We start from the raw sequence: 25,947 nt of genomic DNA on the forward strand, positions 1-25,947 counted from the left end.
CAAAGTTATGGAGTTAACATTCATGTGCTATGATGATAAAATTTATGAGTTGTAACTTTAGTGTTGGTGAGATAAAAAATAATTATTTTAATATGCAGTTTTCAGGAATAAATAGTTCTGAAAGCATGATTATGGTTTTAATAACAAGAAATAATTGGATGTTAGTAAAATCAGTGAGAAAAGACAGGTCTAAGTGATGTCAAAATATGGGAATATGTGTGAGGAGGGGCAATGGAATTTAGCCGAGGGACAAGGCTAGTCACAGCATAACTTTTATCAAAGTACATTCTCCAGGGACAGCAGTACTGAGGGGACAGACTGGACTTTAAAGGAAGCAACTGATAAGCTGTTAAAACCTTTGATCAAGACTGGGATGGGAAAACATCAAGTCCCTGGGTTAGCATTTAAAAATGTTAATTACATCTGAGCAAAGAAAAATAAAAGGCATGGAATTAAACTTCTCAGTGTATCTAATTGAAACATTTTAAGAAAGTGCTTGTTTCTTTGAGTACATGTTTTTGATGAGTGTGGAACAAGGAGAGAAACCAAGATTACACAGAGACTGTCTTTTTTGAAATGACTTTGGCTTTATTTTGTTATTTTGTAACATTACCTACTACAGAGATGTGGTCAAGGTTGGAAATAAAGCTTTCTCTAGCTCTCAGATGAGAATACTTCAGGAACAGAATCCTTACTCAGTAGGTGGCATTTCTTCATTCTCTTTTCTTCCTGTTACAATAGGCCATCCAAAGAACCCTGAACTTTTAAGTAACTAGGATGTATATACATACAAAAATATACTTTTTCCAGAGAGAGAGAAATAGAATGATAGCAAATATATTTGTAGTGAATACAAAAGTCTGTAATTAATGACTGTTAAAAATAGAATCTTCCTTAAATTGATGAAGGAAAAAGTCACACAAGTTTAAGAAGCACAGAGAGTCCCAAAGAGGCCCACACCAACATACATTGTAATTAAAATGCCAAAGATAAGAGACAAAGAAAATACTAAAAGCTGCAAGAGAAAAACAATTAATTAGCTACAAAGTAGCCCCCATAAGGCTAACATCTGACTTCTCAACAGAAACAATTCAAGCCAGAAGGGACTGGCTAGAAATACTCAAAGTGATGCAAAACAAGAACCTACAACCAAAACTACTCTATCCAGCAAAGCTATCATTTAAAATTTAAGGAGAAATAAAGAGCTTCCCAGACAAAAAATAAAACAAACAAACACACAAACAAAAAACCCCAAAACAGCACAGGGAGTTCATTACCTACAAACCAGTACTGCAAGAAATGTTAAAGGGCCTGCTATAAAAAGAAGAAAAAAATCAAGAGAAAGAAGAGTATAAGTTTAAAAAGTAAAATGGCAATAAATAAGTACATATCAATAATGACCTTAAATATAACTGAAGTACATGTTTCAAACAAAAGATATAGGATAGTTGCATGGATAAGACACAAGACCATATATATGCTGTCTATCAGAGACCCACTTCAGAACAAAAGATACACATAGACTGCAAGTGAAGAAATGGAAAACATATTCTATGAAAATGGTAGTGAAAATAAAGCTGGGGTAGCTACACTTATATCTGACAAAATAGCCTTTAAAACAAAGGCTATAGTAAGGACAAAGAAAGCCATTACATAATGATAAAGAGAGCAATCCAACAAGAGGATATAACCATGGTAAATATTTATGCACCCAATATAGGAACACCTAAATATATAAAGCAGATTTTGATGGACATAAAGGGAGAGATAACAGCAGTGCAGTAATAGTAGGGGATTTTTTTACACCCCACTAATATCAACAAATAGATCCTTCAGACAGAAAATCAACAAAGAAACAGTGACCTTAAATGACACACTAAATCAACTAGATTTAATTGGTATCTTCTGAACATTTCACCCCAAAGCAGCAGAATATAGAGTCTTTTCAAGTGCTCATGGTACATTCTTTAGGATAGAGCCCTGGTCGGCAAACTGTAGCTTGCGAGCCGCATGTGGCTCTTTGGCTCCTCGAGTGTGGCTCTTCCACAAAATACCATGTGCGGGCGCTACCTCGATGAGTAATGTACCTACCTATATTGTTTAAGTTTAAAAAATTTGGCTCTCAAAAGAAATTTCAATTGTTGTACTGTTGATATTTGGCTCTCTTGACTAATGAGTTTGCCAACCACTGGGATAGACCAATGTTAGGATATAAAACAAATCTCAATAAATTTAAGAAGACTAAAATCATATCAAACATCTTCTTTGACTATAATGTCATGATACTAGATTTCAACTACAATAGAAAAACTAAAAAACATTCAAATACTTGGAGGCTAAACAGCATGTTATTAAGTAACAGATGAGTTAAAAATGAGCAAGGAAGAAATAAAAAATGTCCGTGAAACAAATGAAAATGAACATACAACAACCCAAAATTTATGGGCCATAGTGAAAGCAGTCCTGAGGGGAAAGTTTATAGAATTACTGGCATACCTTAAGAAGCAAGAAAAACTTCAAATAAACAACCTAATGCGGCACCTAAATGAACAAAAAGAATAAAGCCCAGAGGAGGTAGAAGGAAAGAAATAATAAAAATCAGAGTAAAAATAAATGACATAGAGGCTAAAAAAATAATACAAAAGGTCAAGAAACCAAGAGCTGGTTCTTTGAAAAGGTAAACAAGATTGACAATCCTTTGACCAGATTCATCAACAAAACAAAAAAAAAACTAACAAAAAAATAAGAAGAGGGTGTTCCAAGATGGCCACAGAGTAGGCAAATGCTCTAACTCCCATTTCCCAGAACCAAGGTGGATTACAACTTAAATCTGAGAACACTCATTGTGAAAGACAAACTTTGGACTAAACTAAGAGGATTCTATAGCCAAGGACCACCAAAGAACCCACACTGAGACTGGTAGGAAAGGCGGAGTCATGGAAAGGGCTGTCCCACTCATGGGAGCAAGAAGATACCCAGGCTCCATATTAAAGGGACTGCGTGGAGAGCCTCGCTCACAGCCACTTTCCTGGAGTTCCAGGAGGGGAGAGCACTGGGAGGACTGGAGTTGCTACGGGAGAGAGTGGTCTCAGAGGCACAGGGGGAGACACTTTGAGAGAAGGACATCCTAACCCCTGGGCTGAATCACTCCCCAAATCTAAAGTGAACATTTTTCGTGGGAACAGCATCACCAGCAAAGGAAAGATAGTGCCTCAAACACCAAAGTCTCCCCTTCCCTAGCTAGAACAAATGCGCTTAGAGCCAGGCACCATGTTAGGAACACAAATAGGAAGTGCAGAGGTCTAAGCCACACCCCCACACACACACTGCTGAGTGCTCGCCTGAGTGGGCAGGCCGGAGATGGCAGGGTGCTGCTGTGCAAGCTGACCAGTGGAAGCGGGAACTGCTGCTGCTGCTCCCAAGGTCTGGGCTCACACACAGTCCTGCTGGCTGAGTGGCCTGCCCTTGGCAGGGGCAGAGGCTCAAGCATCAGTGAAGGGGGTACGTGCGGGTGCACGGGAGCCCACCAGCAAGAGTGGAAGTCATGGGACAGCTGCATGGGTCTGGGCCGGAGAGCAAACCTGCTCAGGGTGCGGGCATACCCTCCTGGCAGCGAAAGCAGGGGCATTGGCGGTGATCCAAGTGGGCGCATGTGGTTCCCCCACGGCAGCTGCTGAGATCTGAGCCAAAGCACAGACTTCCTGCGATGCTGATGAGCCCTCTGCAGCAGCAGAGGCCCAGGGGGCTCAGGCAGTGGTCTGAGCAGATGTGAATGGGCCCAAATGTGGGGGTGAAAGCCAGGGCAGATGCCCAAATTCATGAGCAAAAGTGCCCATGGCGCAGACTGGCCCTCAGAGGCAGTGGAGGCTGGGAAAGCCACAGAAGCAGTTCAAACGGGCACGTGAGAGCACGCATGAGCGGGAAAAGGCAACAGTGGCCATGGAGGTGGGCTGGCACTAGCAGCACCTCAGTCCAAATGCCCCAGGCAGCAACAGCACAGCACTGTGTGGTCTATCTATCTGCCTGGTAGATAGGCCACAGAATGGGAGCACAGGAGACATACCCACTGGACCCCTGTGACTCTACCTTATTGAGTGCTTAACATGAAGAAAAAAACCAAAATAAAATAAAATAAGTAAATAAAATGTCTGGATAGAATAACACCTGAGGCTAAGGAGTAGGCCACATCTAATACCGTACCTAATCACTGAATTACAGTACTGAGCCTAACAAGTAGCCAGCAATAAGAGGCAACAGGAAGCAGATTTTAGGGGAAATTGAACTTTTAAAGGAACTTCTCCCAGGCCAAGAGTAGATAAAAGAAAGCCTAGGAGTGCAGATGATATTTATAATGACACCTGGACCCAGCAGAGGCAGCCACAAGATCTGGATAACCTGTAGCTCCTAAAAGGTGGATAAGAACCAGTTACAGGCAGTGACCCTCACTGATCTGCACCAGGCTTCAGCCAGGGAAGTCCAGAGCAGGCACATTCAGTGGCCAGATATGGAAAGCCCAGTTCAGAACCTAACAACCCTTGTTAGAGTGGAAACTTAATGAAGGGCTCCTCACACCGGACCCAGGTAAGACATAGAAAACTCTGACACAAACAGAAAAAAAAAAAAAAAAAACAGTGGTAAGCAGATAAGTAGCCCACAGTGCATTACAAACAACAGCTGATGCCAACCCAGGAAGACACAGAAATAACACAACTGAAAATTGGAGGCAGACAACACCAACCCTAGACATAGCCAGCTCTACAAACAACAAACCCAAATGAGAAGGGCATACACAGACAAAATGAGCAGACAGAGAAGTGCAATCCAAATGAATCAACAAAAGAAACCCCATAAAATAATCTGAGTGAGATGGAAATAAGCAAACAACCAGGGGCAGAGTTTAAAATAATGATTATTAATGCTAAAAGATCATAGAACAACAATGGATGGAAACAATAAGCACAAAAATAGATAACAAGCATCAAAAAGTATATTGAAATAATAAAGAACAACCAGTCAGAAATCACAAATACAATATCAGAAATGAAGACTACACTAGAAGCAATTAAAAATGGGCTGGATGAAGCAGAGGATCAAATCAGTGATTTAGAAGACAAGATAAATGAAAACATGGAAGCAGAGCAGCAAAAAGAATAGAGGCTGAAAAAATTTAAGAAAACTCTAAGAGAGCTGTGTGACAACCTAAAGAGAAACAACAACTGCATCATAGGGGTTCCTGAAGAAGAACAGAAAGAACAAGGGATAGAGACCTTGTTCAATGAAATCATAGCTGAAAACTTCCCTAAATTGATGCAGAAAAAAGTCACACAAGTTCAAGAAACACAGAGAATTTCATGAAAGAAACCTAAAGAAATCTATACCAAGACACATCATAATTAAAATACCAGAGCTAAGAGATAAAGAGAAAATATTAAAAGCTGCTAGAGAAAAAAAAGCAATCACCTACAAAGGACCCCAATAAGGATGACATCACACTTCTCAACAGAAACACTTGAGGCCGGAAAGGAATGGCAAGAAATATTCAAAGTAATGCACAACAAGAGCTTACAACCAAGACTACTTTATCCAGCAAGGCTATCATTTAAAATTGAAGGAGAATTAAAAGCTACCCAGACCGAAAAAAAGAAAGAAGGAAAGAAAAAAAACTCAAGGAATTCATTACAACCAAACCAGTGCTGCAAGAAATGTTAAGGGTCCTGTTGTAAACAGAACAAAGGGGGAAAAGAATATAGTAAAAAAGGAATAAAGCTTTAAAAAATAAGATGGCAATAAACAACTACATAAAAATAATAACCTTAAATGTAAATGGATTAAATGATCCAATCAAAACACATAGGGTAGCTGCGTGGATAAGAATGCAGGACCCATACATATGCTATCTATAAGAGACACACCTCAAAATAAAAGATACATATAGACTGAAGGTAAAAGGATGAAAAAAATATTTCATGCAAATAAAAATGAAAAAAAAAACTGGGGTAGCAATACTTATATCAGACAAAATGGACTTTAAAACAAAGGTTATAGTAAGAGATAAAGAAGATCACTACATAATGATAAAGGGAGCAATCCAACAGGAAGATACAATGATTATAAATATCTATGCACCAAATATAGGAGCATCTAAATATAATATATAAAGCAGACTTTGATGGATGTAAAGGGCAAGATCAACAGCAATACTATAATAGTAGAGGATTTCAATACCTCACTAACATCCTTAGGTAGATCCTCAAGAGAGAAAATTGCCAAAGAAAGAGCAGACTTAAAGGACACACTAGATCAACTGGATTTAATATATATCTTCAGACCTTTCACCCTAAAGCAGCAGAATACACATTCTTTTCAAGTGCTCATGGTACATTCTCTAGGATAGACCACATGTTGGGGCACAAAAGCAGTCTCGCCAAATTTAAGTAGATTGAAATCAAATCAAGCATTCTCTCTGATCACAATGGCATGAAACTATAATTCAACAACAGAAAAACTGAAAAATACTCAAACACATGGAAACTAAATAGCATGTTATTAAATAACGAATGGGTTAACAATGAGATCAAAGAATAAATTTTTAAAAATCCTAGAAATGAATGATAATGAGCATAAAACAACTCAAAATTTATGGGACACAGCAAAAGCAGTACTGAGAGAGAAGTTCATAGCACTACAGGCATACATTAAGAACCTAGAACAAGCTCAAATAAACAACTTAACCCTGCATCTAAAAGAACTAGAAAAAGAACAGCAAGTAAAGCCCAGAGGAAGTAGAAAGAAGGAAATAATAAAGATCAGAGCAGAAAAAATGACATAGAGGCTAAAGAAACAATACAGAGGATCAATGAAACCAAGAGCTGGTTCTTTGAAAGGGTAAAAAAGATCAATGAACCTTTAACCAAACTCACCAAGAAAAAAAGAGAGAGGATGCAAATAAATAAAATTAGATATGAGAGTGGAGAAATAACAACTGACACAACAGAAATACAAAGAATCTTAAGAAAATGCTATAAAGAACTGTATGCCAAAAAATTAGACAACCTAGGTAAAATGGACAAATTCCTTGAAACATATAATCTTTTAAAAATCAATCTGGAAGAATCAGAAAACCTAAACAGACCAATTACAACAAATAAGATGGAAACAGTTATCAAAAAATTCCAACAAACAAAAGCCCTGGGCCAGATGACTTCACAGATAAATTCTACCAAATATTGAAAGAAGAACTAACTCCTATTCATCTCAAGCTATTTCAAAAAATTCAAGAGTTAAGAAGACTTCCAAACTCCTTCCATGAGGCGAGCATAATTCTGATTCCAAAACCAGGAGAAGACAGCACAAAAAAGAAAATTATAGGTCAATATTCATGATGAATTTAGATGCTAAAATCCTCAACAAAATATTAGCAAACTGGATCCAGTAATACATGAAAGAAATCATACATCATGATCAAGAGGGATTTATTCTGGGGAGGCAAGGATGGTACAATATTTGTAAATCAATCAATGTGATTCATCACATAAACAAAAGGAAGGAGAAAAATCACATAATAATCTCAATAGATGCAGAAAAAGCATTTGATAAAATCCAGCACCCATTTATAATCAAAACTCATAGCAAAGTGGGAACACAGGGAACACACCTCAACATGATAAAGGCCATGTACGACAAACCCACAGCCAATATGGGCAAAAATTAAAAGCAATCCCCTTAAGAGCAGGAACAAGGCAGGGCTGTTCCCTTTCACCACTCTTATTCAACATAGTTCTGGAAGTCTTAGCCACAGCAATGAGACAAGAAGAAATAAAAGGCATCCAAATTGGAAAAAAGGAAGTAAAACTGTCATTATTTGCAGATGATATGATACTGTATATAGAAAACCCTAAAAATCTCAGTCAAAAACTACTGGATCTGATAAATGAATTTAGCAAGGTGCCAGGGTATAAATTAATACTCAGAAATCAGAGCATTTTTATACACCAACAATGAACTGTCAGAAGGAGAAATTAAGGAAACAATCCCCTTCACTTTTGTAACCAAAAAAAAAATAAATAAATAAAGTACCTAGGAGTAAATTTAACCAAGGAGATTAAAGACTTGTACCTGGAAAATTATAAACATTGATAAAAGAAATCAAGTAAGATACAAACAAGTGGAAGCATATAGCGTGTTCATGGGTAGGAAGAATAATCATCATTTAAATGTCTATATTACCCAAAGGAATTTATAAATTTAATGCAATACCAATTAAAATACCAATGACATACTTCAAAGATATAGAACACGTATTCCAAAAATTTATATGGAACCAAAAAAGAACACGAATAGCCTCAGCAATCTTGAAAAAGAATAATAAAGTGGGAGGTATCACACTTCTGGATATCAAGTTATACTACAAGGCCATTGTACTCAAAACAGCTTGGTACTGGCATAAGAACAGGCATACATATCAATGGAACAGAACAGAGAACCCAGAAATAAACCCACAGCTCTATGGACAACTGATATTTGCCAAAGGAGGTAAGAGCATACAATGGAGTAAAGACAGTCTCTTTAACAAATAAGGTTGGGAAAATTGGACAGCTACGAGCATAAAATGAGGTAAAGACAGTTTCTTTAATAAATGGTGTTGGGAAAATTGGACAGCTACCTGCAAAAAAAATGAAACTAGACCACTAACTTACACCATTCACAAAAATAAACTCAAAATGGATAAAAGACTTAAATGTAAGTCACGAAACCATAAGCATCTTAGAAGAAAACATAGGCAGTAAGGTCACCGACATCTGTTGCAGCAATATATTTGCTGATATATCTCCACGGGCAAGTGAAATAAAAGACAAGATAAACAAATGGGACTATATCAAACTAAAAAGCTTTGCATAGCTAAAGACAATAAGAACAGAATAAAAAGACAAACTACACAATGGGAAAAATATTCGACAATACATCTGATAAGGGGTTAATAACCAAAATTTCTAAAAAACTTGTAAAACTTAACACCAGGAAGACAAATAATCTAATAAAAAAAATGGGCAAAAGAAATGAATAGACACTTCTCCAAAGAGGACATACAGATGGCCAATAGGCATATGAAAAAATGTTCAACATCACTAGTCATTAGAGAAACGCAATTAAAACCACAATGAGATACCACCTCACACCAGTCAGAATGGCGCTCAACAACAAAACAACACAGAATAAGTGCTGGTTATGTGGAGAAAAGGGAACCCTCCTGCACTGCTGGTGGGAATGCAGACTGGTGCAGCCACTATGTAAAACAGAATGGATATTCTCAAAAAATTAAAAATGGAAACTGCCTTTTGACCCAGCCATCCCACTTTTAGGAATATATCCCAAGAACACCATATCACTGACTCAAAAAAAGAAATGCACCCCCATGTTTATGGCAGCATTGTTCACAATAGTGGAGATCTGGAAACAGCCCAAGTGTCCGTCCGTGGATGAGTGGATTAAAAAGCAGTGGTACATATACACAATGGAATACTATAGGGCCATGAAAAAGAAGGAAATATTTCCTTTTGCAACAACATGGATGGACCTGGAAATTTATTATGTTAAGTGAATTAAGCCAGTCAGAGAAAGAGAAATATCATATGACATCACTCATTTGAGGAATACAAGGAACACTGTGAACTGAAGAACGGAATTGAGACAGAGGAGGGATCAAAGGAACCAGAGGAAAAGAGGACAGAGGGAAAGGGGATGATAGGATCCCCTTTCCTGAAGGGAAGGGGGGAGGTTGCTGTTGGGAGGTGGGCAAGGGAGATGTTGAGGGCAATACGGGGGAGGGGGAATGCATTCTGGGTGACACTAGAATCTATGTAAACACAATAAATTAAATTTTAAAAAAATCAAAAATGAGAAGACCCAAATAAATAAAATAAAAAATGAAAGAGAAGAAGTAAAATTGACATCACAGAAATACAAAGGACTGTAAGAAAATACTATGAAGCTCTATATAGCAAAAATTTGGACAACCTGGGCAAAATGAATAAATTTCTAGAAACACAATCTTCGTAAAATGAATCTGGAATAATCAGAAAACCACAGCAGACTGATTATAATAAATGAAATTGAAACAGTTATCAAAAAAATCCCAGCAAATAAAAGTCCTATACTATGTGATCCTTCCTTTCATGGGACTGTGTTGCATATTGGTTTAATACATACATTTCAAATTCATTTGTTTATGACAAGTGCAGTTGTTTTAATCTACTTGTTTATGCCAAAGATTAAAAAAAAAAAAAAAAAGTAAATTGTTTTTGTAGCAATATTTAAAAATTTTTTGTATTGACTTTATTGGGGTGATATCAGTTAATAAAATTATATAGGTTTCAGGTGCAGAATTCTATAATACCTCATCTGTATACACTAGTGTGTGTATACCACCCCGAGTCAAGTCTTCTCCCAGAGAAGTAAAATGTTTTGAGAGTAGAGTGAGATAAGTTGTGTCAGGATGTCATCATATCATGTATTGTCACTGATAAGCACTTTGCAGTTTAGCTGCTGAGGGCCTCACTGGCGGCTTCTTGACAGCACATGTGGAGTAGCAAGTATGGCAAGAGGGTATTTAGACCATCAGTGCTGAGAGTCTGTGAGTACTAGTCAAGAGTTTCCGTCTGGGCAAGGCACAGCGTGCTGACTTAAACAGCTCTCCAAAGCTCTTGAGAAACTGCTGCTGTGGCCAAGGCGACTCTGGTGGGCAGTGGTGTTATGACCACTCCAGTCTCTGGAGTGATGACCCTCGGAGTAGCCCAGCCTGTCCTCCAGCACTGGCACCATCTTTCCTAGTGTCATGCTCTAGCCACGATGGACTTCCTTTCTGCACTGGCCTCTGGAAGTCAATTCACAGTTGGACAAACCATCTCTCCTGAGAAGCCAAACTCATATAAAAAGGTGCACCTCTGTTAAATTTGGACTTGATTCTTACCTCTCCTTGTCTGGAACAATAGTGTGATTAATCTATCACTTGTTTGGAGTATATAATTTCTTTATTAGCTTATTAAGAGATATTATCCTGCATGCTACTGGCTTGTGAAATTGTAATTCCCACAGTGAACTTGTACAAAATAAATTACTGGCAGACAGAACCAGTTTCAGAGCACAACTTTGCTGCCTCCACTCAAACCAAACAAAACACTCAGAAACCCCCTTCTGCCTGGGAGATTCTGGTTCTGTGATCTGTGCCCTCTCCTGCCCCAGCACCTCAACCCCTCCTTCAAGTGCTTTTCTTTACCTGGTCTTCCTGCTTGCCCTTCCCCCACTTCCAGCTGTGGCTGCTTCCCTTTCCATTCTAGGCAGTCTTCCTTGGTAATCTAGTGGGTTCTTTAGGAGGATTATTGGCATCACAGTCTCCCAGTTGCCTTGGATAGAAATTCTATGATGCAAGCCTCTCCTCCGCTCTCTCTCCTCAGCCTTCGCGCCTCCAGCTCCCCCACACCATCCAGTCGCTCATTCTCAAGCCCACTATGTACATGTTTGCTTCGCCTGCCCACTCTCTCTCTCCTCCCTCTCTCCCTCCTTGCCCTCCCTCTCTGCTTTCCACCACTCAACATTTGTCTGACCCCCAAAGCCCTACTTGTCCTTCAGGTCCTGGTGAACATAGCTTCCCCTGTGTAGCCTGCCAGTCAAAATTAACTGTCCCCTCTTTGTGTTTCCTCAAAACTAAGAAGAACACTTTAAAATTATGCATACAATGCTTTTATTATGCAATACTTTTATACTTATCAATGTACATGTGTAAGCTGTGAAGCATAATAATGAACACCTGTGAGCCCATCACCCAACAATAATGAGAATATTGCCAATATTGTTGTATCTGCCATTCAGTCCTCCACCTAGGTTTTCCTAAGGAATACTATTGTTTTGCATGGTTTTTAGCCTTATAAACATGGTATTATATCATTCACTCTTCTGCAACTTCTTTTTGATCAACAGTATTAAGATTCACTCACATGGTTGGTTTATAGCTATAGTTCCATTCATTTTTGTGGCTGTATAATATCTCACTTTGTGAATAAGCCATAATTTACTTATTGATTCTCCTGTCCATAAGCATTTGTGTTGTTTCCAGTTTCTTTCTATTTTGGATATTTCTGAAGCATTTTATATATGACAGTTTCTCAAAGGTATGTAACTGATATGGAGAATTATTATGTTGGACAAGGTGCAATTTTTAGAAGGTAATGTATAATTATCTTCCAATATTGTTATCAATTTACCAACTTCTCTCTGATGGTGTGTAAAATTTGATATTTTCATAAAATGCTCTTGAAACTCATTGTTATCACAGTTTATATCAGGGGTAGTCAACCTTTTTATACCTACCACCCACTTTTGTATCTCTGTTAGTAGTAAAATTTTCTAACTGCCCACTGGTTCCACAGTAATGGTGATTTATAAAGTAGAGAAGTAACTTTACCTTATAAAATTTATAAAGCAGAGTTACAGCAAGTTAAAGCATATAATAATAATTACTTACCAAGTACTTTATGTCGGATTTTCGCTAAGTTTGGAAGAATAAATCTTTATAAAACAACTTACTATAGTTAAATCTATCTTTTTATTTATACTTTGGTTGTCCCATTACCGCCCACCATGAAAGCTGGAATGCCCACTAATGGGCGGTAGGGATCAGGTTGACTACCACTGGTTTATATCATATTTAATGGTGTTTATATATTTGTCTCTCTATAAAGTGATAAGCATCATTATTTATTCACACTTTTATTCCCATGATCTACATCAGTACCTCACTTGCAAAAAATGTCAAATGAAAATAAAACTGATATACACACAACAATGTACCCTTGATTTGAGTTACAAGATATTCTACTTTTCAAAGCAAATAGCATGGAAGGATTATAGGGTTATTAATCCTTTACATAAAAGATATAATTAATTCAATCAGATTGCTTTCTTACTATTACCAAATTAGATCAGCAAAATTAAGAAAATGTGGTTTTATTTGAGAAAGAGAAGGTAACAGACTTGGAGCAAGGAGTACATTTTGGACGCTAGCATTTGGACACCAGGGCGCAGACAAGTGGACATGAGAAGTTTGATGACAGATTCAGGACAGGAGTACAAAGCACTACCTATTCATTCCAAATTTTGTATCATAGACTATCTATGTAGCTTCCTGTTCTAGAGTCTCACAACTATAGTTAGTAATAGTTACAATTTTCTTTTTTGTATCATGTAGATTGGGCTAGCCTGGGAACTTCTCCCGTGTCAAAGAACTCAACATTCCAAGAAACTACAGACAAATGTACTTTTGGAAAAATGACTCATTTGTAACATGGGGAATGCCGATATTCAGAAAGTAGGTCTCTGCCTTTATTGCTCTAATCTTTTCATCCCTAGGGCTAAAAAAAGCCAGAGGCTAAAGAAAAGAAGCATTTTCATGCTCTTAAAAACAAAATGCACAGCATCTATGAAACTATTCTTTGATCACTGCTTATCTTCTGCTTTAAAAAAATAACTCAGAAAAGGAATTCCCGCACCTCTCAAAGTATGAGATATGTAGGCATTACTTATAAGGGAGATAGAAAAAGTTTTTAAAAATCCATGGGTTCAAAAAAGAGGAAGTCTATGTCAGCATTGCTCAGTTTGTGTTTAAAGCGCAGGGGACAGCACTGAACAACAGAGTTCTCCTGCATAAGAATGCAGTTGAAAAAGGAAAGGCTTCTAAACACTCAGAGGTCATTGACCTTACCTTGCCCACACCTTAGATGCTGGCTTTCACATCATGTGCAAACTTACTATTTTAGTAGGTCAGTGGTGAAAGCAAATTCCTGAATTCAGCGTGTCTCTTTTTGAAGAGAGAAGAGTCAACAAAATGTGGGTAAGAACTATCCCTTAAATCTCCAGCAAGCAACCTCATTCAGCTTGTCACTAGCACAACAAAACCATCCAACCCTCAAAAAAGAAAACAGCATTTGGAACAGGACTCAGTGTTTTCAGCTCTCACAGAACGCACGTGCTCAGGGCACTGTGACTGGTGTTACAAGGATAATTGATGTTTGTTTAAGTTGGAGAGGTTTTAATAGAGATCTTTAAAATATTACTCTGATGAACTCAGCCACTTAAACTTTTTCAAAAATACACAACAGATGCACTATAATTCCCCTCCTAGTTTAGAATGGTAAGGCAAGGCATAATTGTTTGTATTTACTACTTAACTATGATATTTGTATTTAATGAACACCAATTACATGCTACATGTAAAAGGCCAGTCCTATAAAAATATGGCTTTTGGTTATTAAGAGAGGTTTTGTTTTGTTTGTTGTTGTTGTTTTGGCTTTTTTTTTTTTTTTTGGTAGGGCTGGGGAGGTAGGGTGATGTTCAGGGCGGTGGGCGGAACAAGAGGAAGAAGACATTTAATTGACTGATTGATGTTCTGTGAACACAGTGCAGCTAGCTCTGGGGCATCCGTGGCACCTGGCTGCCACTTTCATCCACGTCCAGCACAGTGAAGTGGAAAGTGAAGAAACGATTCTTCCCCTGCCCTCTTTTTCCCTCGAATCTTTTTCTATTCTCAATCATTTCCTCAAGCGTGCTAAAATGATTCTTTGCAGGCGTCCCCAAACTATGGCCCGTGGGCCCCATGCGGCCCCCTGAGGCCATTTATCTGGTCCTTTGCCGCACTTCTGGAAGGGGCACCTCTTTCACTGGTGGTCAGTGAGAGGAGCACTGTATGTGGCGGCCCTCCAACGGTCTGAGGGACCGTGAACTGGCCCCCTGTGTAAAAAGTTTGGGGACCCCTGGTTAGAGCAATAATTGTATGGGTCAGACACCTTTTCCCAACTCAACTCCTCACCAGGCACTACCTTCGGAGGCGGCTCAGCCCAGAGTGGTGTGGAGCACCATGTCAGCAGCTTGCATTCAAGCCGCTTGCTCCGTTCTGCCTATTGAACTTTTATCTTCCACTAGAGTCGCCGCCAGGCCAGTCAGATGTAACCAGCAGAGGCCGGGAGAGAGTGCAGCACTTTAGCCAGTATCTGTCGTTTCAACAGATTTTAATGGGAACCACACAGATAAGTCATTTTATGAGGCTTTGTAAAGATTACCCAGAATGTCTTTGAGATCACCCGAATCTATGAGGAAAAGTGAAAGAAGACAAAAATAAAATGAAATTCCAAGTAACATGGTTAAACAGCAAAAGTGTTAAGTCAATTCAGAGAAACAATAGATTAACTGTCATCAGGTCATTGTGATCAATTATCCAGAGAACAAAACAGTATTACCTGTGCTTACTTGCCATAATAATAATATTACTATTACTTTTGTTGTTATTTAGTATTTTTTTGTGTGTAACAGACCCTGTGCAAAGTGAAATATTCATTTCCTCAAGTCAAAATTGTGTTTCAGTAATGCTGACCTGGAAAACCTATCATAAAGTTTACTCTATGCTATAGGTTTAAAAGCAAAAAAAAAAAAAAAAAAAGAAAAAGTCAATCTGTGATGATGCTTTGGGATCGTAGATTTGAAAGCAGAAGCAGCTGAAACCTTATCATAAAGATGAATAAATTGTCATCCAGGGAAATTATGTGGTGATGAACCCACAATCTAGAAAATTACCTCTCTGCTTCCTTTTCCTGAAACACACTTCTGTATCTTCTAACTGTATCTTAGGGAGAGAAAAGCTACACTGAAGACACAATACCACATGAAAGATAAGGGCACATTCAAAGTGAGGCGTAAAACCAAGCAGTGAAAAGGTTGACGACTGGGTTGCATGTACACGTAAGCAGCATTGCTCACCGTTGCGTTACCTCATTCCTTTTAATCATTAATATATTTTTCAAAGGAAGCAAATAGCTAAGAATAGCACAAATTGCTCATCCTTGAGAGGTAAACTGTAGATGATGTTGTGAAATGATATTCCCCAGGATTCATAAGTTTTGTGAGGAAAAATTATTTAAGGCATCTAACCTCTTAAAAATAAGATCTCTTCATTTTTAGCTTTTGTAATTCCAGCATCTAATCATAAAAAGAAAATGTAAGGAGTCTCCAGGAGAAGATCAATCCAGGTCAAGGCAGAACAGAATCGAGGTACAAAACTTTGGTCCAATGTTAGTGTGGGGGCAAATGCTTCCTGTCTGCTCATCTGAATTCCCATCCTCTGATGCTGTCAAACTTTCTCCGCCTGTAGCCAGAGTAATCTTTTCACATCTAAGCCTCCTGAATTACTCTTCTGGATAAAATCCTTCCACGGGTCCCCTTTGTCTATTTGGTAAGTTCCAAAATTTTGTAAGTTTACAAGCGGGGTACACATGCTCAAGCATTTATTATGTACCAGGTGTTTTGTATGAAAACATGGAAGCCGTGACTGACTTGGAGCCATGACAGAGTACGTCTTGCTCCACCCTTCATTTTAGCACCCAGACACTCGTATCTGAGCCCTGAATGAAGGGGTCACTTCAGTACAATCAGTCGCAGAATTCACTCAGTGGCAATGCTGTACAGTGGTGCCCCCGAGGTGAGGAGATAAATGCTGGACCTCATGGGGTCACAGGGAGAACCCAGCACACTGAGAATGATCAGACCTCTCCCAATCCAGACATTGGGGAAGCTGAGGAACACATTACCTTCTGGGTGATTGGATGATTCTGCTCAGCTTGGGTCACAATCGGTTTAGTGGCATCCATTGGTGTTTTGGGGATCTTTGATGCTAAATGTCACTATGGAAGCCAGTGTAAGAGCATGTAAGAATGATTGGGTTCAGGCAGCACAGAGAGGGTTTGATTTTGCAAGCAGGAAAGAGGTCCCTAGGGATTCCTACGGCCAATGAGGGGAAATCTGCATATGGTTAGAATCACCATTGCCGCAGGTGGTGATAGAGCCAAACAAATAGAGTTGTGTTAAGTTGAGAGACACGGGTTACTCCTGTATCCAGTAAAATTTAAGTGCTCCTCAAAAACAAAGCAAAACAAAACACAAAACAAAAAACCCAGATCCAATCTGTCTATTTGAAAAAAAAAATTAAGTGTAGCAGTTTTACTTAATTATCTTGGTAATTAAGTGATCAATGTAGATCTCTGCAAGATCAAGGAATCTAAATGAATTTGTCACAGATTATTTTGTGCAGACAGAAACAGATGTCTATGACACTCATTTTTCCAACATGGATGATGCAGATATAGAAGGGGCAGACCAACAGAATAATGATTTCTATTCCATTTTTGAAAGGCAGATAACCTATTTCAGTTATCAGGTCTATCTTTCTAATTGCATTTTGGTTTGGTTACTATTTTAAAAACGTGAAGTGGCAAAGAGAAATTTACATTTAAATACGTTCAGGATTAAAGTTTATTTATTTTTAATTTTTATTTATTTTTTACAGAGACAGAGAGTGAATCAGAGAGAGGGATAGACAGGGACAGACAGACAGGAGCAGAGAGAGATGAGAAGCATCAATCATTAGTTTTTCATTGCACGTTGCAACACCTTAGTTGTTCATTGATTGCTTTCTCATACATGCCTTGACCGTGGGCCTTCAGCAGACTGAGTAACACCTTGCTGGAGCCAGTGACCTTGGGTTCAAGCTGGTGAGCTTTGCTCAAACCAGATGAGCCCACGCTCAAGCTGGCGACCTCGGGGTCTCGAACCTGGGTCCTCTGCATCCCAGTCCAACACTCTATCCACTGCGCCACTGCCTGGTCAGGCTAAAGTTTATTTTTTTAATGATTAAAAATAAATAAACGCAGTCAGGGCAAAAAGCTTGAATCATAAAGACTGAAAGTAAAAGTTGATTTGATAAATACGAATTTTCTTACTGAATAAAATATTAATAAAATATACATCAGGTTACACAAACGGGCACACTAGCTTGAGAACTATGTGTCAGTTACTTTATAAGTATCATTCTTAGTTCTTACAACAACTCTGCTGGTAGGTATTACTAAACTAGTTTTGCAGAAGAAACCAAGAAAAACCTTAGGTGATTTGTCCCCAGACATTTAGGTAGAACCTACTGGCACATGGGTTCAGCCAGGTAGGTGTGTAGCTTGTCTCCTCTTTGTCGAATGCTTACCTCAGGGTCTGTTTCCAAGGAAATAGAGACTAATACTGATTACGTGTATGAGTGATATATGTGTATGGGTGGGGGACAGCAGTGTAACTCATGCAAGTGTGGAAGGGAGGTGAAGGGAGAGAGAGCATTCTCCAAAAGTGACACATTTCAAGATCCATACTGAAAGTCATTCTTAAGACCATGATGAAAGGGTGTTTGAGGAATGAGCAGGAAAGCACAACAGTGTGAAGCAAAGGAAAAACAGTCTACGGGTGGCACCTTCTACATGTCTCCATCCCAGCATCCACCCATATAGGACTGTTTCCCCCTCTGCTCCTAAAGATACCAGCCTGAGACTTCTTAAATGTTGGGATGTGTATACTGAACATAACAACAAGGCTATCTGGCTCATTTTATATTGTATTACCATGTTTATTCTGCTCTTTAGGGCTTGTAGGGTATATATTTTTAAACATTCTCATTTTGTGTATTCTCTTCTCCACTAGGCAACCTTAAAAGGGTACCCAACATTCAAAGAAACAACTATTTTAAGTGGAATGCAAATGTATCTTAATCTATTTTAAACCATTAGACCTCTAGCTTGTCTGAATAATCTTTACTCCCGCACAGACTCCTGGTTTAATAATTTAGCTCTGCTCAATTTTGTGGCTACTGGGGAAAAAAAAAATTCTCTATTTAAAGATGAATCTGAGTCTCTGATGAAACATTTGATATTATTTGAATTAGTTCTGGTGTCTCTTCCATGCTATACATTTATACTGAAGGGGTTACAGAGAAGGCAAGAGTTATAAGGCATAATGCTGATTTTTTAAAACTATCAGGCTAGTAATGAAAAACTGAGTGAATCACTTTGTGATGTCGGTTTTTGTCATCCTCTATGTGATGTAGAAAATACTCTTATTTCTATTTGTCATAAAGAAGCTGTGGCTGACAGTGGCTCAGTCAGCTGTCAGATGAACTGGGTTTGGAGCAGTGTCCTGAGATGAATCACATATGCATGGCCAAATGTTTTCACAGAGTAGATGCCCAACATCTTTCCAGTTTGAAACATTTATGTAAACTTTATAAACACCATGTGTCAAAATCTATAAAACATAGACACTACAGCTCTTGATCTCTTAGACCCATGCAATTTCTCATATCTAGAAAAGGTTTGAGTATATAATTTTAACATTATAATAAAGTGTCTAACTCCTAACTCTTCAAAATGTCAGTATCTGATCATGCCTTTTCCCCTCTACTAGTTCATTCCTTGTGTGTAATGGGCTATTAATAACTTTGATGAGGATGGGTTTATCCTCTCGAGTTTTAAGATTGTCTGGAAGCATTTCTGCTCGAATATGGAAGCTGGCATGCTTTTTATAACAATTTGTTTCTCCACTTGTCCTCAAACATATCCCATACACACGAGGAACGGATTAAGCCTTTTCGTTCCTCTAGATCAGAAACATTTGAACAACTACCCATGCTAATTAACACATGCACGATTATATTTTGTAAATCAAGGAGCCATGATAAGAACCAGATGAAAGCTTCCTAGAAGAGATTCTAGGTCAGACAAATTTATAAGCCCCAAGCCAATAATGCTCGCACATATTTCTGAAGGCATTTAGCACTCAATGGGCACCTTGCCCAGCCGATCTCATCTTTCTTTCCGCCCAATCACGATCAGCTTGGCTCTCCACCTGCTAGTCTGCTTTGAAAACTTCATCCAGCTCATAGGACTATTAGCTCATTTCTACAGTGAAGAATATTAATACAGAGGCTTCCAAGCTTCCGAAGCTTAAATTATTCATATAATTAGACCAAAATGAGGTAGAGGGTGGTTTGTGAAGTTTCTAGACAATGGTTTCTTTTCCACGTTGCCTGTAAAGATGCAATCAAGGGCTGGCTGCCTCTCATATTGACATGACTTGGGGTTGGAAGATCCTTCTCCTTCTGTCATCGCCCCTCTCAGGCAGCCCTACGCCATCACTCACCCAGTGAAGAGTTATCGAGCTCCACTCTTGGCACCATACAGCGGTGCCTACAACAATGAATAACTTCTCAGTCAATAGGCACATATAAAGAATAAAGACAAGGTATGTGCCACGTGAGAGGGAAAAGCAGAGCTGCAGAAGGAAAGATGAGGGACGGAGACCTTCTAAGGATGCACCAGAAAAATTTCTTAAGGGAGACGGTGCCTTTGAAAAACTGGTAAGATTCCAAGATGGAGATAGGATGAGGAGGGTCAGTCCAGGTGAAGAAAATAGATGAACAAATGACATAAAAATGAACCCTTAAGGCAGGGGTCCCCAAACTTTTTACACAGGGGGCCAGTTTATTGTCCCTCAGACCGTTGGAGGGCCGGACTATAAAAAAAAAAAACTATGAACAAATCCCTATGCACACTGCACATATCTTATTTTAAAGTAAAAAAACAAACAAACAAAAAACAGGAACAAATACAATATTTAAAATAAAGAATAAGTAAATTTAAATCAACAAACTGACCAGTATTTCAATGGGAACTATGGGCCTCCTTTTGGCTAATGAGATGGTCAATGTGCTCCTCTCACTGACCACCAATGAAAGAGGTGCCCCTTCCAGAAGTGCGGCGGGGGCCGGATAAATGGCCTCAGGGGGCCGTAGTTTGGGGACCCCTGCCTTAAGGTATGCCTCAAAATGGTGACAGGCACAGTGCATGTCCTGTTGGGGTCAGTGGCAGACAGCACTGAATGTGGAGATAGTAGATAGGGTTTTGAACATAAATATAAAGGTTATAGACCTTACCCTTTAGGAAAGAGGAGAAACTCCAGGTTGGGAGCCAGAGAGTGATATAATCAAAGATGTCAGGTAACAGTGTTGAATGGGCAGCAGAAGTAAAAGGAGGTGGGATGAGAGTGGATGAGGACGGTTACAACATGGTCTAAGCGGGAGGTGACAGAGCCTGGGGTCAGCCTGGTGACAACATGACAGAAAGGAAGTGACAATGGGAGTCATCACAACTTGACCACTGACATTTCTGTTGTGTGCGACTGTTAGGGGGGCAAGGTGAGAAGATGGCATAAAAAAATGAAGCCAGGATTCCTGCCTGGCAGCTCAGGACATGATGTACTGGGGGTAGGGGACAAAGAAGGAAATTGATGAATGACATTCTTAGACATATTCAGTCAGAGGTGACTGGAACAGCTGGGTAAAAATATCCACTTGGCAGATGGAAATGTGAGACTAGATTTCTAATGGAGACCGAAGGTAAAGATGGGGTAATAATTCATCCAGCCAACCTAACTTCTGATTCTAAAAAGCCAGAAGATTGTTGCCAGGGCAGGTAGGCATTTTACATATTATTGACACCTCATTAGGAAGCCTTCTGATCCACATTTACAGGTGGGGACACTGTGGCTCAGAGACATTACATAAGGTGCTGGCATCAGCAGTGAGATGGCTGAGTTCTGATTTATGTCCTTGTTTTTCCACCACACTAAAGAAAGACAGATCTTTCTCTCCTTTCAGTTCAGAGTTCTTGATATTAAGTACTACCATGCATTCCTTTACCCATTCATCTTTTTTCCCCGGTTCTAATTTCCATTCATTCTACTTTGACAGAAATCTTTTCAAACCGGCCCCAATTATATTCAGTGCCATTCCATGTCTCATCACGGCTTCTAACCTAGTTAGCTGCTCACTCTTTCATCGTAGAAGAGCCCCAAACAGTGTACTTTTAGCTCTCATGCCTTGCACTCTGTCCAGTGGAGACGATCACTTGCAATAGCTTTGGGCTACGTGACCTGCAGCTCTTCAGAACACATGCTGGACATCTATCAGACTTGCTTTTTTTTTTTGACAAGTCATGTCATCATGACACCAAATGCTCCCAGGCAAAAGCCACATGTGCTACTCAACTAGCATGAAAAAAAAATATTTCCTTCTCAGCAGTTTGGTGGCTACTCTGATTTCTATACTGCAGTTTCATTGACAAGCCATAGACTTTCTAACAGCTATTTATATTTCTCCATCTTTACTGTAAAGAACACGGCTCAACAGATTTAAAAATTTCTAGCCTCTTTAGCAGCTCTTTATTGAAAGTCCTATTTTCTAACTAATTGTGTGCCTTGCTGTTCTTGGCTAACTAGTTTTAAGTCAGAAAATTCTATGTTCCATGTGCTCATACTTCCCTTCCCACCTCTGGTACCTAAAGTCACAAATGAATCCCCACAGTGTGGCAGATGAAAAGTATTATTACCCTTCCAGATAAGGAAGTGGCTCAGAGTGGACTGTGTAACTCATTAGGCTCCCTGGATCTTTTTAATGAACTATTCACACCCAACTGCCCTGACTTAAGTTTCTGCTTAATCATCTCCTTTTTAAAATCTAAACCACAGGACCCATCTGTAATGAAGTCTCCCTTGCTGTTGCCACTCAAAGTGTGGGATCCACCTCGCTGAGATCTGTTAAGTTTCTTATGTTTCTATACATTAGCACCAAAATCAGGATTCCATTTTGACCCGCCAGCTAGAATGCGTGAGCAGAGACCAAGTCGTGTTCACCACTGTGTTCCTAATATATGGATAATGATTTATATAAAATGCATAGAATGCTTGCGAAAGTAGGGAGATCTCTGTTCCTAGACACACTCAGTTAGAAGCTGTTTTAGAGGGACGTCCACCATGCAACGGTCATTCTGTTATTTCTAAATATCCTAATACTTTAAATGCATTCTTATTTCATGTGATTCATCAATCCCAAATAGTTAAAAAATATATGTATATAAACAATGCACATTACCTCTCAACATGACTATTATAATTAATTTAATATTATGATTTTAATAATGATTGATCGTAGAAATTATTAAAGGTCTTTTCAGGCCAGTGTTTTTAATTACAAGCCCCAGTCTATACGTGTTTGTTGAACAAACTATTTTTCAGATCCTGGGGATAAGATTATGAAACAGAGCCCTGCCCTCAATAACTTACATATCTAGTAAGGGATTGAGAGGTAATAATTTGATTATAAAATTTTGGTTATATACCGCTGCTCCTCAGAACAAAGGCTGTTTTTCTGAGGTCGCTACATGGTCTAAGAAGCCTATTTTAAAGCCCTCTTTGGAAACTACTGTTGCAGGAGAGATCTTTAACTCCTTGGTATCACTTAAATCTGAATGGGAATTGATCAGCTGGGAAATGCCTACGGCAGAAAAGGGAAAGGAAAGGAGGCCTGAAAGGTCATTCCCCAACCAACCTGAACTTGACTCCTTCCCTGCTGTACATGAAATGTACAGATAGAAGGACCTCCCACCCACACCCCCCAGATGCAGCACAATTCCAGCTCGGGAAGGGCAAACCTTCCAGGGCCCTTCAGGAACTGTCATTAGGAGAAACGCAATACACCCAGACCCTGCTTTCCCAGATTAGTCTGTTTCTAATCAAATGAAATTTAGATTTAAACCAGAATTAGATTTGGGATTTACAGTCGTTTCTATTTTTATTCATTTCAGGGATTCCAGCCCTTTCTGGGCCCAGTGTTAATCCCATGCACTTCGGAGGGAATTACACAGGAGTTTTCGAGGAGCCTGGGCGTGGGGTTGGGGCTCCGACACCCGGACCCTTCAGGGGAGCAGCGCCCAGGGCCGGGAGCTGGACCTCCGGACCGGGTCAGCCGAGCTCTGTCTCGGGATCGTGGGCGCTCCTCGCGGTTCTAGAGCGACTGCGCCACCCGGATCTCGGCGGTTTCCCTTCGCTCGCTTCTTGGACACCGCCCCTCGCTCCGCAGAGGCTTTCGGCGCCAGCACCCCAGGCTTTCCCCGCGTAGCGGCTTCACTTCTGCAGAATGAAAAGCGGAAGCCGCAGCTGGCAGGCCGAGTGGGCGGCCGACGGGGCCGAGTGGCTGCAGCGCCGCATCCGCAGCAGCCTCGAGGGCTGTCACCGGGGGTTGCGGACCCCGACCTCAACTTCTGGCGCCACTCCGGTGTCGGCGAGCCAGCAGCGCCCTCGACGCGCCCTCCCACGCCTTCTCGGGGCCCTCCGGCTCCCGCCGCCCGCGAGCCTTCCCGCAGCCGGTCCCCAACCGCCCGACCTCCCGCGCAGCGTGCCCCCCGCCGACCCGTGGCTCCGCCGGCCCCTAGTTTTTTTGGGCCCGAGCAAGGCGCACCAAAGGGAGTTCAAGGCTGAGCGGCCCTAACTTCGACTTCCGAGTGCCACGACGCCCTCTCTGGAGCGCGGAACCGGCCGCGCCAGCCTCCATCCGAGGTCTTCACAGCCGCGCTGCGGGGAGACGAAACGCCCAGCGAGGGGCGCTCCTTTGGATTTTGAAAAACCGCCCCGCGTCAGGAGCGCCTCGAACCCCCACTCGCACCCTCTGGCCGGATCATTTACCCCGGGACGCGCCCAGGGGGAGGCCTGTAGCGGGAGCGGCAGTAGAGGAGCTAGCAGCGCGGAGTTGCTGGGATGCAGCCGCGCGCCCCTCGCGGCGAGGGGCGGGGGACCCTGCGGCTCGGCCCCGCGTGGGGAGCGGGATGCTGCGCCTCTGCCTTGCGAAGAATCTCTCTCTCTCTCTCTCTCTTTCTCTCTCTCTCTCTCTCTCTCTCTCTCTCTCACACACACACACACACACACACACAATCCGCCTCCAGCACCCCCACGCCGCGAGTGGGACGCGGAGGCCAGAGAGGCGCTGTCCACTTTAAGATTGGACCCCGATGGAGGCAGAGGCTCTCGCCTCTTCTCCAAGGCTCGCACCGTCCTAGGAGGCCCCCAGTTTCCCAGAGCGAGCGAGGTCTGGCCTCTGAGATTTCGCTCATTGGACAAGCGGTTCAAACTGCAGTGGGGCGGGGATGGATCGAGGGAGCACTAGCGAGCAAGCCCGCGCTCACCTCTGTTCTCAGCGCAGGAACCAGCCAGCCCCACTCGCCTCCAGCGCACCACTAGGCGGCCCGGGTGGAAGTCGGCCCGCGGGCGCCCCAGCTCCGGCCAGGGCAGGCAGGGGGGTGACCACCACTTGGCGCGTTGGCAAAGGCACGCAATCTCGGAATAGGCTGAACAGCGGGCCGAGAGGGGTGGAGGCGAGGGGGGCGGAGGAGTCGCCGGAGCCCAGAGAGATGACGTCCTTCTGCGCTGGGGATCGTGGGGACTGAAGATCCGGGCGCTAACCGGGTCCAGCGCTCACACCGGGGGGTCCGCAGAGGCGCCGCGCCCCGCTCTCCCCGTGGCTCCGGAACGGCGCGCGCCGGGGCGATCTCCGCCCGCTTAAACCGAGGTGCAAGCCCTCCCGCCACCTCTATGCTCCTTTCTGCCGGTCTTTGCCCAGAGCGCCCTCCTAGGAGTCCCTGCCGATTCCAGCAGGGTCCCGGTAGGCAGACCCCTCCGGGCCAGCCTCGCCCCTTCTTTGCTTTCTTTCCCATCGACCTCGAGCCAAGGGCAGGAGCCCGCGCCCGGCCCCTGCCCAGCCGGCGAGCCGGCGTCCCTGCCTGTGCCGGGCTGCGAAGAGGGAGGGGGCGCCGGGAAAGAAAGGCGCTCACCTGAGTCGCTGGGAGCCTTCCTCTTTGGCACCTCCGTGGACCTGTTCGCAACCCCCAGGTACAACCTTCCTCGAAGAAAAAAAAAGTAGCGCAAGGGCAGCGGAGAGGTAGGGCTGCTCACTGGTACCTGCGCAGCGGCTTTTCCCTTCAGATTCTCTCAGGTCCAGTCTCAGGCTCGGCGGCGGGAAAGGACTTCCGGACACTGAACGGGCTACCAGACCCGGGTGCCTCCCGTGGCGGTGGCCTTAGCACCTCCAAGTTGCCACCTGCAGCGCGCGCCGGGCGCCTGTGACAGCCCGCGCCGCTCTGCCCGTGCCGGCCCGCCCTCCCTGCGCTAGCCCGCTCTCCCCGCCCTCCCCGTCTGCTTGTTGGCTGC

General features: G+C 41.7%; 1 protein-coding gene across 1 annotated transcript in view; it reads right to left on the minus strand.

Moving 5' to 3' along the window:
- Positions 1-25,721, minus strand: part of EPB41L3 (erythrocyte membrane protein band 4.1 like 3) — a 280,869-nt gene extending 255,148 nt beyond the window's left edge. Inside the window, exon 1 of the mRNA XM_066247533.1 lies at positions 25,572-25,721. The gene's annotated coding sequence lies outside the window, so the exon portion shown is untranslated. The remainder of the gene's footprint in view (positions 1-25,571) is intronic.
- Positions 25,722-25,947: the final 226 nt, after the last annotated feature.

This window comes from Saccopteryx bilineata, chromosome 11, assembly GCF_036850765.1.
Source record: "Saccopteryx bilineata isolate mSacBil1 chromosome 11, mSacBil1_pri_phased_curated, whole genome shotgun sequence".
NCBI classification, from domain to species: Eukaryota; Metazoa; Chordata; class Mammalia; order Chiroptera; family Emballonuridae; genus Saccopteryx; species Saccopteryx bilineata.